Genomic DNA, 11,261 nt, shown 5'->3' with positions numbered 1-11,261 from the left:
TTCGCGGGCGCACGACTCCCCGTTTCCGATGGAATTAAAAGTTGTACAACCAACCCGCGTATGCGCGCTGTGCAGCAGGGTGGATACCGCGCGCACTGTGCGTTCTTGTTTGCTTGTGCGTCGTCTCGAGCTGTTCGCGACAAGATTTTATAAATATGCCGGTTAATGGGGCTCAGTACTGTTAGCAATCACCTAATTTATTTTCCCTTTTGGCCGTCGGCAACACCTCGCGGAAGCAACATGTACAGGAGCTGGGCTCTGAAGAAAACAGCTTGGAGAGGGCGTACAAATTCAGACTCGCACACCACGCTTCACTCGCCGTAGAGCTTGTTTTAGAAATTTCTGAAGCACCTAATTGACGTCCGGAAATGCACTCGTTTTGAAAAGAGGGCAGTGTGGAGACAGGATGTATGAAGAAGTCAAACATGCAACATGTGCGTTCGAGCGCTTACTAAAGCTGGCCACAGTAACCCCATTATCAAAACAGTCAAAAATGGTATATTCCGTTGTTTCACGCACAGACTATGCCGACTACAGTAAGTTACCTGAAGCCACAAGAAAAGTCGGCATTCAGTTCGAATGAATTAAATGGACTACCCCGCACAGAGGTAGAGACATGAAAAACGAACGACACTAGGTAAACGGCTACTAAATAACTAAACACAGTGGGTCAGGAAAGGTGGAAGAAGTGGGGAGTAAAGGATGCACAGAAAAAAAAAAAGAAAAGAGCCGTGTCGCCTACAAGGGAGGGAGAAAGGAGGCACGCAGCGCCGTGAAAAGAGCGACCGCGAATGTGAACAAACTTTTGGAATTGTCGTGCAGCGCAGCAAACGCACTACGGAGAAGAAAGCAGGCAGCTAAAGACGAAGAAAAAATAGAGAAATATGACAGGCAATAAAAAAAGGGGAAACAATCGAGCTTAAAAACCAAATGGAGGCCTGGGAATCAAGAAGAAAGCACACAAAATGGCTGCAATCGAACGCGTAGATATAACCGTCGAAATTTAAGTCAACAGCTTCGTAAAACTGCTCACTAATATAAGAACAAACCATTTCATTTTCTTTCCATGAATTGGAACATTGCTGTAACGGGCAGCTTTAAGTACCCAGGAGTCATGAGTGCACTCATATCGCCTCACTCACACTCACACTCACGCCGTGAGTGTGAGTGTGAGTGAGTCGACACGTATGAGAGTGGTCGTGAGTGTGAGTGGGAGTGAGTGGCTATGAATGGCAGCTGCCATGAGTGTGAGTGCGAGCGAGTGACCGCGAATGGGAGCGGCCATGAGTGTGAGTGGGAGTGAGTGGATGTGGGCGGTAGTGGACGTGAGTGTGAGTGCGAGTGAGTGGCCACAAATTTGAGCGGCGATGAGTGTGAGTGGTAGTGAGTGGATGTGGGCGGTAGCGGACGTGAGTGTGAGTGCGAGTGAGTGGATGCAAACGGGAGTGTACGTGAATGCGAGTGAGTGGTTCTGAGCGAGAGTGGACGTGAGCGCGAGTGAGCGGTTGTGAGCGAGAGTAGATGTGAGTGCGAGTGAGTGGACATCAGTGGATAAGTGTCAGAATAGAAATAAGACTATCAATATGATCGGGTCGGAATGCTTCTCTTCCCAGACATCCAGATACAAAAAGATCATCAACCCGTATTTCTTTATTTTTCCTCGGCAGGAAATAATTTCCTTCACATTTTCAGGCATTTTATCAAATTACCACGCAGATAGTAAATTCTCAGTACTGTACAGCCACAAGGATCAGCAAATTTTTATTACCAAACAGCCAAACTGATCGGGGTGAAAGGAAAGCCTCAGTCCATTAACCAACAGTTCAATGAAAAAACTTCTTTGTCATCCCAAGTACGTCCATCATTAGCTGATGCCATGTGCGCTCCTCACTTCAGGAGCAGGGACCAGCGTTAAAATAAAAATGAAGAACACTTAGACTTGAAAGAAATATCCGAATGCACCGGCTGTGACTGCTGATCCAAAAAGCAGGGTTACTGGTCGTGATAACCTGAAAAGAGTCTTTTAGAAACAATACAAGCAAAGCAATCATTAAGGTGAAAAGTAAATGGCACCAAGAAAAGCAAAAAATAAAAATAGCACAGACAAAGATGAAAAGTAAGACAAATCCATTTGCGCTAGCACTGCCGTCATTCCAGACGTGGTCAGGGAATACGTAATAGTTTTAATGGGTAGTGTGCTCTGCGTTTCAAGCATACGTCTGCTGAGGATGAATTATAGCCATTGAGAGAAGCTAGATATTTTCGAAGTGCAAGGACAGTGCGCGCTATGAAGAGCCACCTAGTGCGCAGTCAAATTAGCATTCTTTTTACTGCAAAAGTTTTAATCAAAAAAGAGCATGTTCAGAAATCCACATTTCGCCTGTTTTCTTCAAACATGGGTGAGTTTCGTCTTTTCGGGCGTCAAATAAATACCACGATGTACCAAATATGCAAATGTGACTATGTTTTCGTGTCATGTTTTGACCTTCAAACTTCCCATAACTTAGGAGATCGTTAACGAAACCAAGGAAAGCAGGCCACCGGTTATATTGATGGCCTGAACGTTTTGTTAGGATCAAGGTAGGGCAAAAGTTGCGACACACCGTCGCCCCTTCGCACTACAGAATAGATTACCGCTGTCCAAATTGCGCGTATGTTTTACTGTCATGATTTTATAGCAAAATTAGATGCCTGGCTGATATCCGAACCAATAGTGTGACCTCTTTATTCACTGTGCAACTTTATGCCACTGAACGCTTTCTAGGTTAAGTTAACGCCGCAACTCAGGAGCGCTCAGCCTCTTCGAAATTTTAAATCTTGCGGGCCGGATTAATCGTTAAGAAGGAACACGTGAAAGTTACTAAAGAGTATAATTATCGCTAAGTAGTCAGTGAAATGGCCCCAAAAATAAAACAGACTTCCTGGCTTGGTCAAAGCGACTGCTTACAAGCCTGTACTTGTTAACGCATTGTCAACCATGTATCACAGCGCCATTTAAATATGTAACTTTGTGCCTATAAAATCAAACAAAATGTGATGAACCTGCTTACCTAAAGGTGGCGTCAAATAAGTCCGCTTGAATTCTTGCATATAACTTGTCTCCTCAACGCCGGCATCCGAAGAAGTTGCTTCTGATGCGCCGTGCTGCCGACGAAGTCGTAATCAGCTTTCAGGCCAGCCGTCAGCAGGACTTCGATGTCCCGGGCCTGAAATGTCCTTGCCAACTGGACTGTGTGCGCCTGTGGCAGGATCTTCCTTGAAGATGGCTGAATTGAGTTTCCCCCTTCATGTGGCGACGTTAGGAGCACTTGATGATGATGAAATCGGGTTTCTTGAAGGATTGATGGTTCGGACTCGCAAACATTCACATTACTCAGCGGCAGGAAAAAAAGGGTAACTATTTATTTACACATCAATAAAACAAGCAGCAAGGAGAAAACTATTTACATGACTGACCCGTTGATCAGACAAAATCAGCCCTGGTTTCACTCAGAGCGCTTACTTTTAAGCCCTCTGTCTCCGCCCTTGGCGGGGACGGCAATCAAAAAGACAACACTTCTCACCAATCGACGATTAGGGAAAGGAAGATAAAGTTTCCGTCAGCTAATCAAAGACCGGGGAAAGGATGTTAATCAAAAACTTGGGAAATGAGTGGTCCCAAGCACACATACGAACAGCATTGACGTCACTGCATTCCGAACCTCTGCTTTCCCCTACGTTTTCTTTTCCGCACACGTACGTATGCCGCAGAAGCAAAAAAAAAAAAAAAAAGTTGTCGCTGAGGGGTGAAATGCTTGCACCTGCAGCCCAAACGACCATTGGTGCCTCATCCCCCCAGTGTGGGATGAGGCACCAACGTGACTGTACACCTGCTTCCGCACAATAGCCCTGAACAAAAAAAAAAAAAAAAAAAAAAAAATGTCCACTGGCCACTGAAGTGGCATTCAACACTGTGAATGCTGTCTGAAGTTGGGCGCTGGAAAGACATCTCTGGTAGGAATGCAAGACGAGGGGGGAACGAGTGCTCTGCAGCACAACCGAGCACATCGGTGGTCCCAGCACATCGGTAAATGGTACAATTTGGTAATCTCCGTGACCGGGGACAGGTGCACACTGATTGCTACCTCGCGCCAACCATTCTGTGCGGGAGACAAAATACCGCATCCGAAAGTTCAGCGAACTTCACAGATATAAAAAAATTCCACCAAGCTGTTATGTGTGGAAGAAGGAACCCAACTTCGAGGGCAGGAAGGCCTCTCTGTTAACTTGCGGTTTTCTGTTTCCAGGCTCTGAAATTTGTTGAACAGAATATATATATTTTTTGGCCATACTGACGTTCATACAACCGAAAAAGACGCAATTATCAGAGTGAAAATATGTCAAAATCAGAACATTGTTTCTCCCAACACTAGATTATAGCACCTGACGGAAAAACAAATGAGTTCTATGATCACCGGTTGTAAGGTAGTTCGTTGCCGGTTGCCTCGCTATAATTCCTCACGCCTTGATATTACTTAAATTATCATGTATCTGCTGCATATGTTGCTGAACCAGATAGTATTTCCCAGTCATTAAGAAGCCGAGACATTGTTAAATCAAATCGAACTTCGCCGAATGCAAGAGATCAAGCAAAAAACTTGCCTTTAATTCTGACGTTCATCTTGTTCCACATTCTAATGACGACTGTACAGAGATCGAGAGTTATAATATTTTGTGCTCGTCACCGTCTATTTAGATTTTATCGACGCATGAACAAACCAGCCTAACGAATGCATGAATGTACAGTAAGGCGTATCGATCACCCGTTGTTTCATATGCGCCATTGAGAGTCGGATATTTTAAATCTTTTTCTTAGCCGCAAAGCATACGTCTGGGACAGGCCACTGGTGTCAGCAAAAGACTGCAGAAGCATATTCACAAAGAGAGAAAAAATATTTGGTGACTTGACCATTCACTGTCCTGAAAGTATACACTGCAGCTGCTGCCCTCCGACATTTACAAACACAAGTATGACGGCAAATAGAAAACCAGCTTATTCGCGAAATACTTGATGCAGCCATCACCTGTAATCAATAAGCAATCTGAATTGTAGCACACCATTGTATCCCTTTGGAAAGAAGAAATTTCGTCCATCTCTGGATCAATATATATTCCACCTGACTTAAGCCCAATGCTGTACTTGCCACCATCAACGATCCCTTTGAAATTTTCAATTTCTTTTGTTCCCTCATCCTATCAGCGTTGTGCCTTGTCAATTATTGCCTCAAATATGTATGACTCCTTTTTAATTTTACGTTTAGTGCACCATCACTTTTGCAATGCAATCATCATAGCCACTTTGGTTGTTGACATTTGTTTACTCGGCGTTGGCTGAGTTTTCTTATTAAATTGGTGTGTTGTTGTCTTTTCCTCTTTTGTTTGTTTTCTTGAGGATATAGCCTTCGCGACAAGTCATTTCATGAGTGCCTGCTATGGAAAATTTCTACTGGTACCTTTGACCGTAGGTCACAGAAATGTGCGTGTGCACGTCACTTCCTTTTGTAACAATGTAAAGTATGCATTGAATGCTTCAGAAATAAAATGAATAGTTCGGGTACCATAGTGAATATATTTGCTCAGTTCAGAAATCATTCGTCTCTGAGCGCAGCACGCTTTGTTCAAAAGAGTTAAACCAACTTATGTTCTTTCAGGAGTCCAGACTTCCTAAGGGTCTGTTTTGGTCTCGGTATTTGTTTTTTTTTTTAATCTATATAAATAATGTCGTAGTCTTTGAGTACAAATTTAGTTATATTGCATGACTCTGTCATTTATCATGCTGTGCAAAATGATCACTATACATGTTAAGAGTGTACTCAGCAACCTATGTTTCTTAAAGTGGGGCATGCCAATTAATGTTAAATGTCAACATGTCCTAATCACCCGTGCGCGTCTGCCGACGTCTCGGAAGGGTTTACATCATAAATATCTTGGGGTCGAGTTTTCAGTAAGCCTGACACGGAGTAGATATATTCAACATCTAATGCGTATCCTCAAATTCTTAGCCTCATTCGACGTCACTTGCATAAGGTCATCCCCCCCCCCCCCCCCCAAAAAAAAAAAAGAAAAAAAAAAGAAAATCAAACGAACAGCTTTTCATTACAAATCTGAACGCCATACGCTATTCGCTTGTATCCCCGAGAAAAACTTGAACACATCCAAACTCGTGTTACCAAGTTTATTTCTGAGCATAATACTCCCGCAGCAATGGTTCAATGATTAAAGTAAACCTTGGCTGGAAACAGATAGCTACACCTCCAACTAGCCGCGAAATTAGGGAAATTTCCAAATTTATTCTGCTTTTTGCGAAAAACAAACAAAACAAGAATTCGCGAATTTTACCACCATACTTCATTTATAAGCGATAAGCGATCATGGGTTGAAAGTTCTGGAAAGGGCTGCCAAGTAGGCAGCACGTGGTTGATATGATTTTGCTTGTGAATACAGCCGATGGTAGTGATATATCTGGTAAATATTTTGCCTTCCCTGTAATAGTAATACAGTAGTAGTAAGTGGTTTTATTCACGTAAACAAAAACGGAAGTAAAAAGATGGTCGCCAGCACCGATATCTGCTATCTAATCACCAGAAGCCCCTGTACTGGAGCGGCGGAAATAAAGGTTTGGTTTGGTTGGTTTGGTTTGTGGGGTTTAACGTCCCAAAGCGACTCAGGCTATGAGAGACGCCGTAGTGGAGGACTCCGGAAATTTCGACCACCTGGGGTTCTTTAACGTGCACTGACATCGCGCAGCACACGGGCGCCTTGCTTTTCGCCTCCATCGAAAAGCTGCCGCTGAGGCCGGGATTCGATCCCGCGTCCTTGGGAACAGTAGTCGAGCGCCGTAACCACTGCGCCACCCCGGCGGTGGGAAATAAAGGGATAGTAAGGAAGACGGATAAGAAAAGAGTTGAGCGACAGGAAGAAAGGACAAGTAGTTTTGCCTTTCCTCCCTTACAAAATCCCCGTTTTGGTCTGATTATGATATGGTATATATAACTTTAATGAAATGCCGGCAAACGACAGTTCTATCTTTGTTAGTTAACACATCAATAAAAGCCAACGTCAGTCTATGTCCCTTAAAAGCAGGACGTTATAAACGCAGAAGACAACAATTAGGCATGGCGATAATTAAAAAAAAAAAAAAAAAAAAAAACATGACAACATCCGACTAATGCACTGCAACGACCGGGGCGCACCGGAAAGCCGAGCTCAGCCTGTTCCACATCTGTTGAGACCTTTCGGCTGTCGGGCGTGAGCCAACATCGACAGCCATTTTTATAGGACCTTTCACGCAGTTGTACTACGTCAATCCGTGGTCTGTGCTGTACTGGTTGCAAGAATGATCAATTACTTGTATACTTTGTCCCTATTATGCTATACAATTCAATTTATTTCTGCTCTAGACTGCTATCCATAGTTTTTCCTTTAACTGACAAAATAAATGGTCTCTTCTACGAAAAGTAAAAAGGCTGCAGTCCAAATATCAGGGCATTTATTACGATGTTGCAGTGCTTGAAAGGGCTCCACGTGTCCTTTCTTGCTGTCGTTCCCCTCTGCACATCCCCTCGCTATCCTCTCCCTATCCCTTTGTTTTCCCGCCGGTCGCAGCTCGCTTGCTCCAGATTTTAGGCAGGAGATGCCGCGGCAGGCAGCACTCTTTTCCTTTCTGTCATTTGATTATTCAATAAATAAGCACTACCACCACCAGTCGTCAAATCTAAAGACTTGCGACTGTTAGTGAAAGCCGCGTTCAAAGTAAACGCTGTTAGGGGCGCCTTTATAATACATCCAAAGGAAAGAATAAAACAAAGAAAGGCCAACTTTGAACGATTAGAGAACCTTATATGAGGGCCATAACTCTGAGAATTCCAGCTCTGGCTTTCTCAAATAAAATGTCTGAATGAAACCGGAAATTTGAGCATTGACAGTTTTATAATTACGATTATTGTATGTCCTTTTAATTTTTTTCTGCATTGTTTTGTGTGTTCCTATTGTCTTTCATTCGTTCGTATAAAAAGGAGGCAATCTTCAGAGCATAATTTTCTTTTTATTTCAGTTTAGAATGTTGCATACCTTTTTTGGTTGGCGCTTTGCAGTGCCCTCACGCCCCTGCCATGCGAATACTCAGCAACACGAGCGATCTATGAAGCCTTAAATGAAGGCTTCAGGCATATGAAGTAATTTTTTTAACCGTATTTCTTTTTCCGCCGGCTGCAGCTCAGGTGCTTAAGATGTACCAATGGACATTTTTCAAGTAACACTACTGCGCACGCGCGATGTCTCCTCGGCCGCCACTTTCACCTGGATTTGAACGAGAACATCTTCAGCGGAAATCTGCCTGGCTGGGTTCTTGAAACAAAAGATTCAGAAACACTATCACCAACCAAAATTTTTATTAGAACCCGACGTTTCAGGACCAACTCGGTCCCTTCCTCATGGGCGACTGAAATGCAGGGCCAGCAGTAACAAGCAGCGGCCTTTGCTTCCCCTTTCCCAGCACTTCGCGGAGTTCAATTGTGTACGCGGAGGGTGGCGTCCCCAAATTCCTATTTACAGCTGCTGCTGTCATTCGAATGAACCAAAACTCGACGTGTCGTCTTTTGAAAAGATTGGTTTCCACGGCAAGGACGCTCACCTCTTCAAAGGCGATTTTGTGGTCAGCGCAGTGCTCGGCGAGGGGACGTTGCTTTCATGCCATGCGAAAATGATCGGAGGTGTTCGCTGCCCGTGGCTTTCCGCGAAACTACGTCCCTTGCTTCATCGACGCAACAAACTGTTGCACAATAATTGTGTACAGTGCTAGCATCTTCTAGGCCTTCGGAATGTACGCATTGCATTGTCCCTGTCTCCCCTAGCTCGCCTCAAGCGAGGAGACATGGCTAGGTTCGTCACCGTCCTGTTGTCAAGGGTTAAAAGGGTAGAGCGGAAGAAGGATCGGAGGGAGGAGTGAGTCACGGTGGGTCCACAGATGACTCGCAGCTCTGCCCAGGTTAGGCGAAACAGCTCTGCACACAACTACTGTTTGGAATATAAGCCCACCTAACCATTGTGAAATAATGTCTGCACAATTTTACAGCAAGGCAGGAAATGAGCTTTTGCCCCCGTGCAGTGTGTGTGTGTGGGGGGGAGGGGGGGGGGTGGAGACGAACAATCACTAAAGGGATGCATAAGCCCGAAGCTAATGTTAACCATATGATCAGTGAGCAGCAGTAGGGCCGCGTCTTTCACCTCCCCTCTTTAGTTAGCTGGTGGGCGGAAGGGAACTAGCGAGCTAGCGTTCCCAGTAATCTGCTTGCAGTCGTCTTGTGAGCTGGGTGTGACACAACTTGAGGGCAGTATGTTTCACAGCTCACTTTCTCGAAGGCGATCTTATGGCCGGGACACTCGCCGTGCTCGGCGACGGGTCGCGTTCGGTGTTCCTTGACCGCTATTTATGTGTTGCTGAATTATCAAATATAGGACTTTAATGCGATGCGATACATATGAGAAGTGCTGTGGCGAAAAACGAGCTTTTAGTAAGTTGGATGGAGGAATGGGCAAGAACGAAAGAAGCCAGGACGAGAAGTATAAATATAACCGAAAAGTTGAGTGAGATGAAAAATACGGGTCGACCCGACCCGGCAAACTTCACCTTTCATCCGCTCCAGGAGTGCGGTATTGTCAAAAATGTTCATTAACTGAAAAAAAAAGGGCTATACTATGCAGAGCTCTAGAACCCAATCTTCTAGAGAACCACAGCTATACTCGATCTCTGTACTTCTTGGCAGCGCTACCAAAGCTGCGATGAATATGTTCAAACGCTGCAGGATAAAATCGCCATGGGGATAACTGAGATACCGTACTTTAAATTAATTTAGTGCGCTTGCGCCAAACGAAAATATTGATGTTGATGTTGCAGTGTGATTTTTAATTAGCGCTTTCGCATGCCACGCTTATGCAGTGAGTACGATTCGACCGACACACAAGGACAGCATGCAGGGTTGCTTGATGTTTGCATAGGGAATCCGGGATTTCTCGCTGTAATGTTAACAATACGGAATGCGTTGATATTACAATCAGCGCGCTTTCAGATTCAGTGAAAGATTCAATTTAACTAGAACAAATAGTTTCACCTCTGCCGCGGCAATTCCTCTCACGTGACCGTACATCAGAAGACGTCCCGGTGTTCGTCAGTGTTCGGACGCAGAGCGAGCACAGTGACGCTGCTCAGACCCTTTGAGGCTAGACATACACTGTTCTGTCACAGGCTGATGATGATCGCAATGTCCGCGGGTGAAACCGCTCTACATAAAACGGACGTTTAGCATGCGCGAATCTTGTTCGTGTTTATAGTTTCCAAAATCACGGCTCACTTTGACGCCGGACCCATCGCTTAGAACAAATCTCGTAGCTCTAATTTTAGTTTATTTTTATTTTTATACGGAGTGATGATTTTGCCGAAGAAATGGGACCCAACAAGTGTTTTTTTTTTATAAAAACGGCTACTGTTTTAACAACAAGATGACGCCAGTAGACTGAATTAACGGCTGAGCCAAAAGCGCAGAAGTAACAAATAGCGTAATGTCCTGCATAATGCATTTTTAGCGTGCGTAAACCTATCTGCTCTATTCTAATACTTTCTTGCATCGGTCGGCGCACTCCCTGATGAGTGCACTCATATCGCCTCACTCACACTCACGCAGTGGTCGTGAGTGTGAGTGAGTGGCCTCGAGTGTGAGTGAGTGGCCTCGAGTGTGAGTGAGTGGCCGGGAATGGGAGCGGTCATGATTGTGAGTGTGAGTGAGTGGCCATGAGTGGCCATGAATGGGAGGGGCCATGAGTGTGAGTGTGAGTGAGTGGCCGTGAGCAGGACCGGGCATGAGTGTGAGCGAGTGGCCGCGAATGGGAGCAGCCATGAGTGTGAGTGCGAGTGAGTGGATGCGAGTGTGGACGGACATGAGTGTGAGTGTGAGTGAGTGGCCGTGAGTGGGATCGTGCATGAGCGGGAGTGGGAGTGAGTGGACGTGTATGAGAGTCGCCGAGAGTGCGAGTGTGAGTGAGTGGCCGTGAATGAGAGAGGGTGTGAGTGTGAGCGTGAGTGAGTGGATGGGTACCAGAGTGACCGTGAGTGCGAGTGTGAGTGAATGGCCGCAAACAGGAGTGGCCATGAGTGTGAGTGTGAGTGAGTGGCGGTGAATGGCAGCGGGCATGAGTGTGAGTGCGAGTGAGTGGGTTGAGAGTCACTG

The sequence above is a fragment of the Amblyomma maculatum genome, chromosome 2 (genome assembly GCF_055883805.1).
Source record: "Amblyomma maculatum isolate TAMU_Amacu chromosome 2, ASM5588380v1, whole genome shotgun sequence".
In the NCBI taxonomy this organism is placed as follows: domain Eukaryota; kingdom Metazoa; phylum Arthropoda; class Arachnida; order Ixodida; family Ixodidae; genus Amblyomma; species Amblyomma maculatum.
This window is presented reverse-complemented; position numbering follows the sequence as displayed.